Source organism: Pipistrellus hanaki (genome assembly GCF_964339955.1).
Source record: "Pipistrellus hanaki genome assembly, chromosome: 7".
NCBI lineage: Eukaryota > Metazoa > Chordata > Mammalia > Chiroptera > Vespertilionidae > Pipistrellus > Pipistrellus hanaki.
Window position 1 is genome coordinate 37,287,626 of NC_140509.1, and position 16,455 is coordinate 37,304,080.

The window sequence follows — 16,455 nt, forward strand, 5'->3', positions numbered from 1 at the left end:
TTAGTAAGTTTGTATACACAGGATGGACTCTAGCTATAAAAAGTGTGTGTGGCTATATAGTCCCGTCTCCCCAGCAGCTTGCAGCAGTATCAAATTCCTGTCTTTGGAGATGGGGCAGGGGCTGCAAACCCAGCCCCTCCAGGGCCAGGCCGGGTGGTGAGTGGGTGAGATGAGCAGGGCTGGGATGCTGGTTTCCAGAAAGGCACACGCCTCATCTGAGGACCAGCTGCTGCTCAGCCCTAGCCTACCCGGGCCGGGTGGCAATGCCAGTCGAGTGTCGACAGATACTCTTCGGCTTTGCAAGGGAAAGCGGAAATCTGGATATTTATGAGAATTCTCCAAATTTTTAAATATTGGCAATTGACTTTTCCAACTCCCAGCAAGCCCAACAATAAACATGTGCAGGCCAGATGCTGCCTTCAGACTTCTAGTTTGTGAGTGGACATCTAGAACATGGGAAAGAGGGTCGAGGGAGGGGCAGGAAGCAGGCTGGGTGAGGCCCTGCAAAGGTGACCTGCACACCCTACAATGTGTCATCCACAGGGTGGGGGTACCCAGGGGAGCAAAGATGCACTTTAAGCATGTCAAGGCTGGTCAAAATGAACACAGCCCTTTGTTTAGAGGCTCGATGCACACTTGCTTCAGGCCTCACTGCCCCAGCTTCATCTGGAAGGATGCCTGGAAGGTCATTTGGCTGCCCGGTCTAATTAGCATATTACATTTTTATTACTATATATATATATATATACACACACACATATATATATATAATAAAAGGCTAATATGAAAATCTACCAAATGGTGGAACGACCAGTCACTATGATGCGCACTGACCACTAGGAGACAGACCCTCAACACAGGAGCTGCCCCAAGTGGTCATTATGCTCCTACAGGGGAAGCGTCGCTCAGCCAGAAGCCCTGAGTCAGGCTCAACTTCCAGACATAGGAAATAGGCCTTTTGTCCTTCAAGCCTTCCTAGTACCCCAGCTAACACTACACAAAGCAGAATTTCCCATTCAACCAGAATGAGGGAAAAATATAAAGTAAGAGCAGAGTAAAAAGGAAATTGAACACTGCAATTTCAAATACAGTAATAAAGGGATATCTCATGAGAATATAACATGAGGGAGTGAGATGGGTTTTATCTGGAGGAAGAGGTCCTAGGCAGAAGAAATGGCCAGTGAAAAGGCCTAATCCAGAAATGCCTATCATATTTGAGAAAAATCCAAGAATCCAGTCTAGTTTGCAACAGGGAAAAAGTGATAGAACAAGAGATCCAAGAGGTAACAGGGGTTTTATTATTGGTGAGGCTTTGATGGATTAGATGGTAAAAAAAAAAATGATTTCTGAAATTGCAAAGAAAAGAGAATGTATGTATACTTATATTATTTATTGGAAGAGCAAAAACAATTTTTAAAAGGCAATGTAGAATTGCTGAAGCAATGTCAATGAGATTGGACCCAGTGTAAAGGGTTCTCCTTAGACACAGACTAGAAGGTGGAGGATGTGAGTGCTGGTGGGTGGGTAGGCAGGGGATGTATTCTGGGGATGTTCTCTTCTGTCCACTTCAATATGCTCCATGAAGCAGGAAGTGAAAGTCAAGATGGGACAGAAGGTGTTGGAGGTTGGAGCAGAGAGGCGATGGTATGAAATAAATGTCCAGGAAAGTGGGCGAGTGAATAGCTAGCAAAGTATAGAATGATTGTCCAGCAGCAGTAAAGGTACATTTGATAAATTAAGATGAAAATATTAGTGGAGTGTTTTTACCAGCCAATTTCAGCTGCAAAGCAGCAGGCACAGAACAGGCTGACTCTTGAATTTAACCAGGGTTCCAAGTTTGCTGTGAGTTCCAGAAAACAAGAGAGGTAAACTGTGGCCCAGGATACACACAAGGTAGTGACATAATGATTGACCCTGGAATTTAGGCTGATAGCAAAGGGAGAGAGGCCATGGAGGGGATGAAGGATGGTGAGGGGTGGTGGGGCCAATGGCTAGAAGGGACTATTGGTAATGGAAGGTCACTGAGTAGGAGTTGAAGGACTATGGAAGTACCAGGGGGAATTAGCTAAAAATGAAAAGAAACCCCAAAGAATCTTAATGTTATAAATACTGAAAACCAGAACAAACCAGGGGCAGAAGTCTTCCTACTGGTCTTCAAATCATGCTAGAAGAGAACCTTTGAGATGGACCAACAACTTCCTAATTCATTATTTCCTATATTAAAAATTCATTTACGGAGTTTAAAAGCTATTTATTTGTTTAACTTTACAGGAAAACAGGAAGGCTAAATTTCTTTTCAAGCAAATTTGCAACTGCAACATTTTCAGAGGTAATTCTCATCTCATTTATAACACACTTTCTCTTCAAAATTAACTGTAGAACATGTAAATGCCTCTTCCTACACCAGAAACTATGTTTCTAACACCCCTTCCCACAGTTCATGATCTGGTTATTTTCATTCTCTTATTCTTATCACTCATCTCTCTCTCTCTTTCCTTTTTGTTGAATTTATTGTGGTGTCACTGGTTAACAAAATTATACATGTTTTAAGTGCACAATTCCACAAGCCACCAACTGTGCACTGTGTATTATGTGTTAACCACCCCAAGTCAAGACTCCTTCCATTACTATTTAATCCCCACTATACCCTCCTCCATTCCCTCTTCCTCCCACCTCCCAACAATCACCACACTGTTGTCTGTGTCCATAAGTTTTTTTTTTCTTTTTTGCTCAATCCCCTCACTCCCCCACCTCACTAATCTCTCTTAAAATTAAAATATTATGCCTAAACCTGAATATAACATAAAAGTCTCACCAATTCCAAGAATAGAGGGAGGACTACCTTGGAATCCTTGTCCATCATTTAATTACCCAGAGTCATGTCAGTATTGGGTTCAGTGTTTTACAGGATATAAACACCTACCTTCTGAGTCAGTGCCAAAAGTTAAACATGGACTCACTGAGCACCTTGCACCTGATGATAGCTCCTGAGGGAGTTATGCAAAAATAAACAGCAACCACAGGCAACTAGGCCTGATTATATTTTTATTAACATAGTAACTCTTTTATCCAAGCAATATCCCAAATTGGATAATTACCTCCCACATGGCCTTCCTCCTGGCTTTGGAGCTAAACACCAGGCTCTTTCTCAATTAGCGTTTTGAGCTTTGAGTCAAGTTTCTTATGTGCTGTTACCAGCTGCTACACAACTACTCAGATGTTGCATGAAGCCCTTCCTAAATATAGCTCTTTAGGCACATTCAGAATCCTCTAGGAAAATAGATAACATTAGTATATGATCTTATTAACAATAACCAATATTCACCACTTAAAACGGTTTTTTAAAAAACAATTAGAACTAAATCAACTAAGCAAAGTTTTATTCTACCTGTGAAATTTTAAACTACTGATGTGACTAGGGTAAATGATCATCAGGTAATAAAATCTGTTTCAAGTTAACTGAGCAGCAATCTCACTCAGTAATATGTTATTACCAAGTACAGATAATTTAATGGTAAATATGAAATAGAGTATATTGGCGGGGAGGGGAAATCTGCTTCCATTTTGCATTTAAGTGTTTTCATATTTAAATGGAAACCAAAAAAGCAGAAATATTCTGAAATAAAAACTGAACTGGAATTTCCATTTCCCATCCACATCATAAATGAGATCATTCCACTTTAGAATGAGTGCACTCAGACAGAATCTGTGGCTGGGACCCCGGGTACTGAAAACTATCCTATACTGGCTTCTGAAGTATGCATATCACACACACACACACACACACACACACACACGCGCGCGCACACACACACACAGAGGATGTACAGCTCTACCAGAAGTCACATAACCTATGGCTAAGTCTATAAAATGTATGACTAACTACTAAAGTAGTCTCAAGCAGAGGCAGTAGAAAACACTGCTCCTTTTACTAGTCTACCACTTTGGAAATAAACTCCATTCACTGAGGAAGGTGACAACATATGATGCTTTGACCACATCAAAAACAATATTTAAGAATTTACAAATCCTCTGGCACATGGTTCCATGTCCCCAAAAGGATTCACATCTAAATCCTATGCTCTAAATCTGAATTCAGAGGGCCACCAAGCAACCCCTGTGGCATCTGCTTGGGGCTCACATTTATGCAGCTTTGCACAAGTCACCAACCTTCTTCGTTGACCTTTCACCTTTGAGAGCTGTGTTATCAACTCACCTCTTCTAAGGGAGCAGTTTCCAATAGTACCAACTTGCAGAGGAATGACCAGGTCGAGAGGCAGGTTGAGGTACAGAGGTGGATAGCACTGCTGTGCAAATGAAAGAATCAAAGGGAGCTGAAAGGAGAAATGAAGTAGAACTAATTAAGGGGCATGGTCTGCATTGACGATGGACCCTGCAGGATGGGAATGTGTGTGTGCTGTAGAGTCTGGCACACACTGGCCCTCTCTGCATCATGGTCATTAGAGCCTGTTAGCAAAACCTGAGTCTCTGGGCTCCCTGGTAATGACCAGCCTGCATTCCACTGCCCTTAGCACAGCTAAGGCTGCACGTAGCCTGTGAGTCATTCGCTCATTCCCAAAGTCATCCAAAGTTTGAAAGAGGAGAAATATTGCCATGATATTTACACCACATAGGGCACACTTTTCCTTTCTTCAAAATAGTATAAAAATAAAGAAAATGTTTTGGGATAAACTAAAGGAGATGTGTCTGAGGAAGTAAAAAGAGGGGGAATTTCCCATTACAGGTCTTAAATTGAAGGGAAGGGGGAGCATGGAGGGAGAGAGAGAAAAAATTAGTGTTTAAGAGAAAAAAAATGAATTAAATGAAAGGAATGCTAGGTAACTTGGGAGATTATTTCTTCAAATTCTTAAGTTTTCTTGTAGCATTTCCTGTCAGCTGTCTGGCTATCTACCAGAGAAAAGAAAAATCTCCCAATATGGTTCCTGTGGGAATTTGAATTATAAGTCTGAAAAAATAACAATGGTCCAAAGACCAGAGAAGGAAATAGTAAAATTTCTAAATGACTAGAGTGGAAAGATCAAGAATGCAACATGTTGTGTTTTTCCACTTCTCTGTGTGGTAATGCACAGGATATATTTATCTGATGTGAAGTCCTCACGATGAAAGGAAATGAAATAGCATCATCCTCCAGTGAAATTACACATCTATTAAATATTTGCTACATCTCTAACAAAGCATATTCGGTAACGTGCGAGAGTTCAGGGTTTGTGTTCTCCAATCATCCAGACTACATTTCAATCCAAGCTCCTCTCTATCTCTATGACCCTGGCAAGCGATTCAAACACCCTGAGCTTGTTTCCTCATCTAGAAAATAGGAATAATAACACAAAGTTGCATGGATTAAGTTCATTGAATAGTACCTGACACATAGTAAGTACACAATACATGTTAGCTATTATTATGACTATAATTATCACATCAGTAATAGTTATTTCCAGATATAATAGGAATCTTTTGTGTTTTCAAATCAATTTTTCTAAATTCAGGGAGAAATTGATTATCCAGATACTTATGACAAAAAAGCTTCATAAAAATACTCATCAGATATTTTATTTTTATTTCTCAATACACACACATATATAAATTGAATTATATATTGGCTAATTATATTATAAATATATTATAAATATATCAAATATGCAGTATATTTTATATCTTTAATTATACTTATAATTTTAATTTTATATTGCCAACCTGTAGATCTCTGCCAACCAAGCAGAGATGACTTACATAGCTGAACTTAAATACAGCTCTGGTTTCTTTATATTTCATTAAAAATTGGGGAACAAAGACCAGTGGAATCTATTGCTTTGCCTGGCAAACATTAGGCAATATCATGAGTGACTGACTGAATGAATATTAGTAGTCTCAGTCTGTTTTCAGGCTATCCTTCTGTTAATATCATTTTCCTCCATACCATTTTTTCAACTTCTTTTCATATACTGGCTCACACGTGAAAAGCCTTTGAATTAATCACAAGACATATATTATACTTAAAAAAAACACAGAGGCTGCTCTGGCCAAAGTGGCTCAATTGTCTGGGCATTGTCCCATGCAACAAAACGTTGCCAGTTTGATTCCAGGTCAGAGTTCATGCCAAGATTGTGGGCTTGATCCCTGTGGGAGGCGAGAGGAGGCAGCTGGTTGATGTGTCGCTCTCACATCAATGTTTCACTCTCTTTCCCTACTTCTCTGTCTAAAAATCAATGTAAAAATATTTTTTAAATTAAAACATCCATACACACACACACATACACACACACACACACACACACACACACACACACACACAACTCATACAGAGGCTTCCAGTCAAGATGACAGCATAGGTAAATGTGATAATTGCCTCTTTCCAAAACCACATAAAAAAATACAACTAAATTATCAAATAACTAACATTCAGAACTGCCTGAAATCCAGCTGAATTAAAGTCCTATAACTATGAATTTAAAGAAGAAGCCACATTGAGCCTGGTAGGAGGTATGGAGACTCAAAACAGGCTGGTCCCACATCCAAATGTGGTGGATAAAAATTGGGAGAGCTATCTTGGCTGCAGAGATTCCCCCCCTGAAAAGTGAGGGGTCCCAGCTCCACACCAGGAACCACAGCCCAGGATTCCATTGACAGGAAGAGAAGTTCCCATAACTTGTGGCTATAAAAACCAGCAGGGATTATAACTGAGTGAGACAGAGGGTTGCTAGAGTCCCAGGACTTACTCAGACTCACTCCTTCTGAGATCCAGCCCTGGGGCAACAGCTTGAAAGGCACCAGGAATATATGGAGAGGAACTGAAGTGTCTGACATCAGAGGGAGAGCTAGAGGACAGCTTTCTCCCAGATAGTAGTGTTGGCAGAGGCCATTGTTCCTTTTCTGAGCCCTTCCCCCACAGAACCGGCAGGTGGGCATCATAGCTGAGTCTCCATCTACCTGGTTCACACTCTTCATCCTATCCTGGTGATTTCCTGAGACTCCACCCCACCAACTTGTTGGCCACCCAAGGTATTTCCAGTGGCTTTTCAATATGAATGGCCTGTCTTGGCTCATGCTTCAGATTTTCCTAAAATCTTTCATACAAGTAGTATTTGGCCTCATATGCCCCATACCTCTCCCTAAGTAGACTCAGACCTAGCACTAGCTGACCATGGTTCCCAGCTTGGTCTCTCCTTGGCATTTCCGGCATAATACAAGTAGCAGACATCTGCAGGTAGCTTTATAATTCATGCTCGGTGGCCCTAGGCAAAACACACGTGGTGGCTGACTTTGGCCTGCACCTCCTGGGAAACCACAAGCCCGTGCACGCAGTGGACAGCTTTAGACAATCTTAAAGCACCTCCACAAGCAACATACTCACTTGCCAGACTCAGCAGGCACTAGAGCCCTGCTAAAGTAAATTCTGCTGTGTGAGGTGGGTCCCTGCATAGCTGATTCTCCACCATAGTCACTGCCAGCCCTTGCAGCTAATTGGCCTGGAAGTAAATCCTTCCTATTGATGTGCCAACAGCAATCAAGGCTCAACTACAAGAGGGTGTGCACAGCCCACACAAGGAGGCTGATCTGGAGTTCTCAGCTCAGGTGAATAGAGAGACTGTGCCACTGGGCCATACAGGACACCTACTACATTAGGCCACTTTGTATTTGGAAACAACACAGGGAAGCTGCAAAAGTGAGAATACGGAGAAACATGACCCAAATGAAAGACAGAACAAAACTCAGGAAAAAGAACTAAGAAAAATGGAGACAAGAAATGTACTAAGTATAGAGTTCAAAACACTGATTATAAGGATGTGCAGTGAACTTATTGAGAATTTCCACCATAAAAAAAAGACATGGAAACAAAACAAAAAAGAACTAGTCAGAAATGAAGGATACACTAACTGAAATGAAATATAATTTACATGGAATCAACAGTACAATAGATGAAGCCAATAACCAAATCAGCGATTTGGAACACAAGGAAGCAAAAAAACAAACAAACAACAACAAAAAAAAAACACCCAATCAGAATAGCACAAAGAAAAAAATAACCCCCCAAAAAATGAAGAGAGTGTAAGGAGCCTTTGGGACAGGGGTCCTCAAACTTTTTAAAGTGGGGGCCAGATCACGGTCCCTCAGAGAGCTGGAGGGCCGGACTATATGAACTACTAATTCCTACTGTAACACCTTGGCTGCGCTCACTGCCCAAAAAACCTGGTGGGCAGGATCAGACTCCCCTGGGGGCTGCATGTGGCCCACGGGCCGTAGTTTGAAGACCCCTGCTTTAGGACAACTTCAAGCATCATGGGGGTGCACAGAAGGAGAAGAGAGAGAGAGCCAGAAATTGAAAATCTACTTGAAGAAATAATGACATTAAACTTTCCTAACCTGGTGAAGGAAACAGACATGTAAGTCCAAGAAGCAGAGAGAATCCCAAACCAGATGAACCCAAGAGGCCCACACCAAGATACATTGCAATTAAAATACAAAAGGTTAAAGACAAATAGAGACTCAAAAGCAGCAAGCAAAAAGCAGTTAGTTACTTACAGGGAGCTCCCATAAGACTGTCAGCTGATTTCTCAACAGAAACTTTGCAGGCCAGAAGGAAATGCCAAGAGATATTCAAAGTGATGAAAAGCAAGGAGCTACAACCAAGATTACTCTATCCAGCAAAGGTACCATTTAGAATTGAAAGACAGATAAAGAGCTTCCCAGATAAGAAAAATCTGGAGTTCATCACCACTAAACCAGTATTATATGAAATGTTAAAGGGTCTTCTTTGAGAAGAAGAAAATAATAAAAAGATGAAAAATATGAAAAATAATATGGTAATAAATACATATCTATCAACAATTAAATCTAAAACAAATAAAATATATGAACAAACAGAACAAAAACAGACTCATAGATACAGAGAACATTTTGATGGTTGCCAGATGGGAAGGAGTATGAAGAATGAGTGGAAAAGGTGAAGGGATTAAGAAGTATAAATTCATTTTTACAGAACATTCATATGATTGTAAGCTACAGCATAGGGAATATAGTCAATAATATTCTAATAACTATGTATATTGTCATATAGGTACAAGATTTATCAGATGATCACTTAGTAAGTTTTATCATGTCTAATGACTGTGCTATACACCTGAAACTCACATAACATTATAGGTCAACTATAATTGAAAAATAAAGCATGATTTTTTAAAAAAATAAATAAATAAACAAATACATAGTCACATGCCATACATTATGCTTGTCATGATTTTTTCCAATGCCTTTTTTTTTTTTCAAAAACCACCTCAATTCTCTCATAGAGTTACCTTGAATAACTTGAAAGCAAAAGTATTTTCCTACCTACCATAACCAGAATCAGTATATCTTCCCCACCCTGGAACAGAGGCTGAAATAAATGTGAAAAGACATCATGCAATAGTCACCCTATCCATCTGTTTTCTTAGGAATTAGGCTCCAACAGGTCTGAGACCATGTCTTCTGAAAATCGTGGATGCCAAATAAATATGATTTGAAACTGTCTTGCTGGAAGGATGAAGGCTTTCTATGTGAGTATCCTTATTCTAGGTTACCATCGCCCAAATGCTGCTTATTCCTCATTATATTTCCACTTGCTCTGTTTCTTGGTTTTCTTCCAGACTCCAGTCAATGCCAGAAAGTCTACCCTTTACTCAGCTAATGGTGTCTCCTCCTTTCTTCATCTTGCCTGCTATTAAATAGAGCTTTATATAGTACCCAGACTGTCAGCCCTCTCAGATGAATTACTTTTTCTGAAAATAAAATAAAATAAAATAAAATGATTCATGGTCTTGACCCTTGGGGCTGGAAAGTAATGTCTCATTGAGTGAAAAGGCAGCATAAAACTTGAGAAAAGCTGCAATTTATGTTTCAGCTCATACCTGCTAACTTTCCAGCAGTTGGTGGAAATTATTGTGAAGAAACAAAAAGGAATTTGGCCATATGGTATGGAAATAGCAATAAAAAACTATTCTGCATATAAAAAATAAAGGAAAGCAATTATTACTAGTTTAGCTACTAGTAGGGTTCAGTCATTGGTTCGTTTACTCATTCAGGATATTATAATCTCTTTAGGGAAAGTTTATTCCAAAACATTACTCATAATAATTCATTTGTCATCTTATTTATGTGAAGTAGGCCCACTAATTCTAGCACTGAAAGACAAAAATATGTAAGTAAAATATATTTGGTTTAAGCAGAGTGTAAGAATGAGATCAAATTATTTTACCAGTTTGAATATCAAAATTCTTAAATATTAATTAAAGAGGTAATAAAGAGGAACAGACAACATTAAGTCCAGTCAAACTTCTTATGCTTTTTGCATTTATTTTTTAAAATCATACATTATTTCAATGGGGAAAAAGTAATGGTGTGTATTATTTTAAATGTAGCTGAACTTTCTCCATTTTGTATCTTGAGAATTCTACTTTTTGTCCATCTACAAATAAATATGTATTAAATATCCACTTTGTGCAATGCAATAATATAAATAAAATACAATTCTTGACCACAACAAGCTCAAATTTTAAAAGGCAAAAAAAAAGTAAACAAAATGGCAATAAAATATATGAAGTACAACAGTAAGTTCTCAAATAACATTCTTTGGTTCAAAGTTGTCTATCTAATAAAAGAGTGATGTGCTAATTGATCACACCTTAGTGACGGCCAGTAGCCAATCATAAGTGATATGAAAATTAACCCAACAAAGATGGCAGGTTAACTTGCATAGTCAGGCACTGAGCAGGGGGCAGGGCAGTATGCTTGTGTGGTCACCATGGTGATGATGCAGGAGTTCCGCACCACCCCAGCTACTCTGGGCCTCTGGGCAGCGTGGGAAGGCAGAAAGGCAGCTCCAGCCAGAGTGAAAGCAATGCTGGCAGCCAGGGGAAAGAAGGCCCATTCTTGCACAAATCTTATGCATTGGGCCTCTAGTTTTATTATAACATCTATGAGATGCCATCTGAACTTAATGCCTGTTTATATCAATTAGCCTGTGGCAGAAATGGTTTCATTATATGTCATTTCTCCACATAGGAACCTATGGAAGATGTTAAGACTTACTGTATAATAATAATAGAGATTCCACAAGGTCATAGAAGGCTCAGGGGAATCAGTAGATAAAAATGAATAGAATATATCAGACAGATGAGGTTGTGAGGAACATTCTAGAAAGGAAATGAACAATATGCATAATGAAATGAGCACATGAGCTGACATGAAATGTCTTAAGAACTGCAAGGCGAGTGTTATGGCTAAAACATGTGGAAAGAAGGTTAGTGATGAGGCTGCAGAGTTTGCCAGGGCTGTAGTCATAGAGGATTTGAATGTCATGTTAAGGAGCAGAGCCAGCTCCATGTCCATGTGACTCGTGCGGCTAAGCAGGGCCCACACTGAGAGAGCCTTCTTGCCGACCTGATTTCTTGCTCTGCTGTTACCCTCTTGAAATTTTTAATTTTTGAAGAAGCCCTGTATTTTCATTTTGTACTGGGCTCAACATACTATGGCTGTACTTACATTAAGGAGTTAAAGCACTAACTTCTTCTAGAAAAAAAAAATATAGGCAGACCCAAATCCTCCTTTAATTATTAGTAGTTGTTTGACTTTAACAAGCTTCAATAAGAATACACAAATGCCAACAATCCCGAAGAAGGAAGTCTTTGAAAGACCGATCCTGACCAAATCTGCTAATTGAGTTAAATGATTGTGATTCTTGGCCTGTTTTTGCTAATTCTTGCTCAAAATCAGGTTTTAAAATAATCTTCAGTTCATTACTCTATGAACTTCTAAATATTCTCCAGGACTATCTTTACAAAAACAAACCCTTAAATAGCACAGGTAAAATCATTTGGCGTCCATTGCCAGAACATACAATGTTTTATTCTCAGCCTCCTAAACTCAACATACCTTCCACGTTGAATCTTAAGCAACACTTTATAAAGTTATAGATGAGCTTTTGTTTATCGATAACTTCTAGTTGTATTATTGCTTCTCTATGAAACAACAAATTAAGTTAGATATTAATAATTCATTTACATATCTTTAAAATGGAAGTCTTCAGCCTAACAATGTTTAATTCATCTCCAGAAGTCATTTTGAAATGAGTCTATTTTCAATATCTTCCTTTTATTTGAAGTATCACATTTATTCAACTCACCATCTGTTTCAGTAAGAATATATCATTTCTCCATATGTATTATTCTCAGCAGTTTTTCCACCACAACCCTAGATCAATACATGAAATATTTCCAACACCCCAGAAAGATATTTTATATCCCATTTTATTTAATACTCGTAGAGAGTTAAACATTAACTTGACTTCTATCATTTTAGATTAATCTTGCCTATTTTTGAACTTCAGATAAATGAAAATTTTAATGTATTTCGCTCATCATTATGTCTGTGCAATTTATCCCTACTGTCTGTAATAGTATTTCATTCACTTTTTATTATTTGAATATACCACAATTAATGTTTAGTCCACTGAATATAAATATTTATTATTGAATCTCACTGACTAGTTTTAATAATCAGGTTTTTTTTAACTTGGGCTATTATATCTTTAAACATTGTTTCTCCTCTAATCTCTCTTTCTTGTGCTAAGATTTCAATTACATGCCTACTAATTTTTATTGGGTCACACATGTCTCTTACACTATGCCCTATGCATCCCATTAATTTTCCACTCTGTGCTTCAGTGAGATATTTTCTATGGACTTATCTTCAATTTCATTTATTCTTCCTTCTTCTGTGTCCAATGTGATGTTAATACCATTCAATTAGTTCTTAATTTTTGTTTATTATCTTTATTGATTAAAGTATTACATATTTGTTCTTACCCCCCAACACTCCCCCACTCATACCCTCACTCCCTGGTGTCTGTGTCCATTGGTCAGGCTTATATATATGCATACAAGTCCTTTGGTTGATCTCTCCCCCTTACCCCTACCCTCCTCTATATTCTTTCTAAGGTTTGATGGTCTAATGTGTGTCAAACACAAGGCCCACGGGCCAAATCCAGCCCGCCAGGCCTTGCAATGTGGCCCGCACCGCGCTGTCATCACTGCACTCCGCTGTCAGTTTATGACATTGTCAGTTTATGACTGTTCAGTAAACCATTCGGCCCGCGATTTAGGCTGGATTTTAGATTTTGGCCCCTTCTCTGATTGAGTTCGACACCCCTAGATGCTTCTCTGTCTCTGGATCTGTTTTTGTTCATCAGTTAATTCTTAATTTTTAAATGAATACTGTATAAGTCACATTTTCCTGCCCCATTTTGTTTGTTTGTTTATTGTATGTGATTCATTGTATATAGGAGTAATGCAGAGGCTACAGATGATGTTATTTTCCTCCAGAGAAAGTTTACTTTTTGGTCTGTTAGACAGACAGGATGTTTAAAATATAGATTTTATAATTATTTAGGTATGGAAATTAAAACCTATCAGAAGATTACTACTGACATTGAAAAGATAGTTTTTATTATCACAGATCCCAAGAGAAGGAAGGAAGCATGCACACCACGGGTGCAGGGACAGAGAGAGCATGGACTCAGGAGAAAGTTCTAGGCAGGTCAAGAGGCAGGTGGAGCAGGAAACTGATCAACAACAGTTATTGTGGTATCTGTGAGCAGGATCTGGCAAAGCTGGATGAACATGTTTAGAATTGGCTAGTTTTAATTAAAAATGGGCAAAGGACCTTAATAGACACTTCTCCAAAGAGGACATGAACGTGGCCAATAGACATATGAAAAGATGCTCAACATCACTGATCATCAGGGAAATCAAATTATAACCACAATGAGATATCACCTCACACCTGTCAGAATGACTATCATCAATAAATGAACAAAAAAGTGCTGGCGAGGATGTAGAGAAAAGGAAACCTTTATGCACTGTTGGCAGGAATGCAGACTGATGCAGCCGCTATAGAAAACAGTATGGAGTTTCCTGAAAAAGCTAAAAATAGAACTGCCTTATGACCCATTGGTTCCACTTCTGTGAATATATTCAAAGAAACCCCAAACACTAATTCAAAAGAATATATGCACCCTCTGTTCATTGCAGCATTATTTACAATAGCCAAGGTTTGGAAGCAGCCCAAGTGCCCATCAGTAGATGAGTGGATAAAAAAGCTGTGATATATTTATACAATAGAATACCTGGCCGGGAAAAGAGAGAGAGAGAGAGAGAGAGAGAGAGAGAGAGAGAGAGAGAGAGAGAGAGAAAGGAAATCTTAACTATTGTGAATGGCCTGGATGGACCTGTAGAGTATTATGCTAAGTGAAATAAGCCAGTCAGAAAAAGACAAATATCATGTGATCTATAGACATAAAGGGCTAATATGCTAAGTGCTAAGTGTCTGACCGTCTGGGTAATGATGTCATGTCGCCTAGCTTCCTCTCCCTAGTGACTAGCCTCCTTGGAGTTTCTTCAGACTAGGAACATGACTTGCTTTATAGCCAGGTGGAAACATTTACACTTTAACCAAATGTCTGTGAAGCATCTTCCCTTGCCTCATCTCATTTGATCCTTACAAAAGTCCTGGAGTAGGTAGATAGAAGTCTTGGTGGAGTCCTATTTTCTTTTCATTAATCAGAAAATGAAGATTTAGAAAGCTTAGAAACTTTACCTGACTGAAAAGAAGAAGAAATGGTGCACCTTGAAAATGACCAGGTTTTCTCACTGCCCAGAATATAGTCAAACACTGCTGCAGTTAAATATTTAACCCTTTGTTCTCCCTACGTGATCTACAATAACAATCTGCTTCATATTAATATTTACTGCTGTGTTGCTGACAATTACCTGAAAGAGAAGTTGGGATGCTTCACTGGGCTGCAAAAAGTTTAGCTAAATCAGAAAGAAGGTCTAATGAAGCAAGTTTATTCTATATCTATAAAAGACTAACTTGGCTTGCACATGGGCAACACATATAAAACTCACTGGCACTAATTGCACCAGTGTGTTTCCATCTGTCATTGTCTATCATTGAGACTTTTATTATAGAGAAAGGGTAAATAGCTATATTAAAATATTTCTTCTAATTAATTTCCTTTCAATGTGCACAAATTCGTGCACCAGGCCACTAGTTTCACATATATGTGGAATCTAATGAATAAAATTAATAAATAACAAAATAGAAATAGACTAATAGATACAGAAAACAGACTGAACAGCTGTCAAAGGGGAGGGAGGTTTGGGGGCTTGGTGAAAAAGTTAAAGGGATTAAGGAAAAAACCCTCATAGACACAGACAAAACCATGGTGATTACCAGAGGGAAGTGGGGTGTGGAGATAGGAGAGGGTAAAGGGAATCAATGTTGATGGAAGGAGAGACTTGGAGGTGGTGAACACAATACAATATACAGATGATGTATTTGGGATTATACACCTGAAACCTATATAACTTTATTAAAACCAATAAACTCAACAAAAATACAAAATAAAATTATCATTTAATTTTTGCTCTGAAAGTGCTCCTGTTTGTTTATTTCCTAAAGAAATAGCCCTGGGACCTAGTGCTAAACATTCAGCCACTCTCTCTGCTTGTCACCTGGAGAGCTTTGTGGGCCTCACATGCCTGCGTGGGCAGCAAGAGCCTAGAGTGCAGCCCTGTAGCTCAGGCCAGAAGCCTTGGGTCCTGGCCTACACTCAGCCTGTTTTCTGTTCTCACATGTAGACTCTTCAGAATGGCACCCAGAACGCTTTTGTTGAAAAACCTCTGATTTGTAGAGGGCTCAGAAGGTGAAGCCTCTCAGGAGAGGTGGTGCCAGGAGTGTCCCTGGGCTCTGAGCTGCTGCTGGCTCACATTCCCCGCCAGGAAGGAGAGCAAGTTAGCTCCCATTAATTGCTTGTGGTGATCACCTGTCCGCTACCTGCGGCCTAGCTTCCTAGCAGTCAGATGTTCACCGGTGATTAGCTCCTCTGCAGCCCTCCCCGTGGAACGTGGACCAGGCCTGAGTAACCGCACCATCTCACCTGGCGGCTCAGGCAATCAGCCAGGCTTTCCCAATTTAACCCTGGGCTCAAATGAGGATTTGCTCCCCCCACGCACACCCAGCAGGCCGTGGGCTGCCCTCAGTGAGGAGTGGACTGGAGGGTGGTGCGGTCTCCCAAGCGGTCAGCTCCCCACAACCCCCGTGACAGCTGCCGCCAGTGTCCTCGCCGGTCCAACGCTGCTGGCCTGGGAGGTAGGTGTCTTTCCTCTTCTCCAGTCTCCCAGTCTCACGGCCAGGCAAGAGCATGCCCATGCGGCTGGTGGTCTGCCCTCCCAGAGGGCTTTCCAGGGAGAACCCTGCCATGGGGCAGGTGGGCCTGGCAGGACAGCCCCAGGTCTGCGGGGACCCTGCGCAGGGAAAGCCGGCACTAGTTTGTGTTCCTGCGTGTCTTCAGCTGGAGTATTGGGGATCCCTGAATTTGGGGCATATGTCCTCTGAATT

The 16,455-nt window shown here is 39.8% G+C and overlaps 1 long non-coding RNA gene across 1 annotated transcript in view; it reads left to right on the top strand.

Annotated features, from left to right (window-relative positions):
- LOC311625923 overlaps window positions 1–9,653 on the top strand; it is a 237,638-nt gene extending 227,985 nt beyond the window's left edge. The window contains exons 2-3 of the long non-coding RNA XR_014795593.1: window positions 2,272–2,329; window positions 9,453–9,653. This is a non-coding gene — a long non-coding RNA (uncharacterized lncRNA). The remainder of the gene's footprint in view (window positions 1–2,271; window positions 2,330–9,452) is intronic.
- The last annotated feature ends 6,802 nt before the right edge of the window (window positions 9,654–16,455 follow it).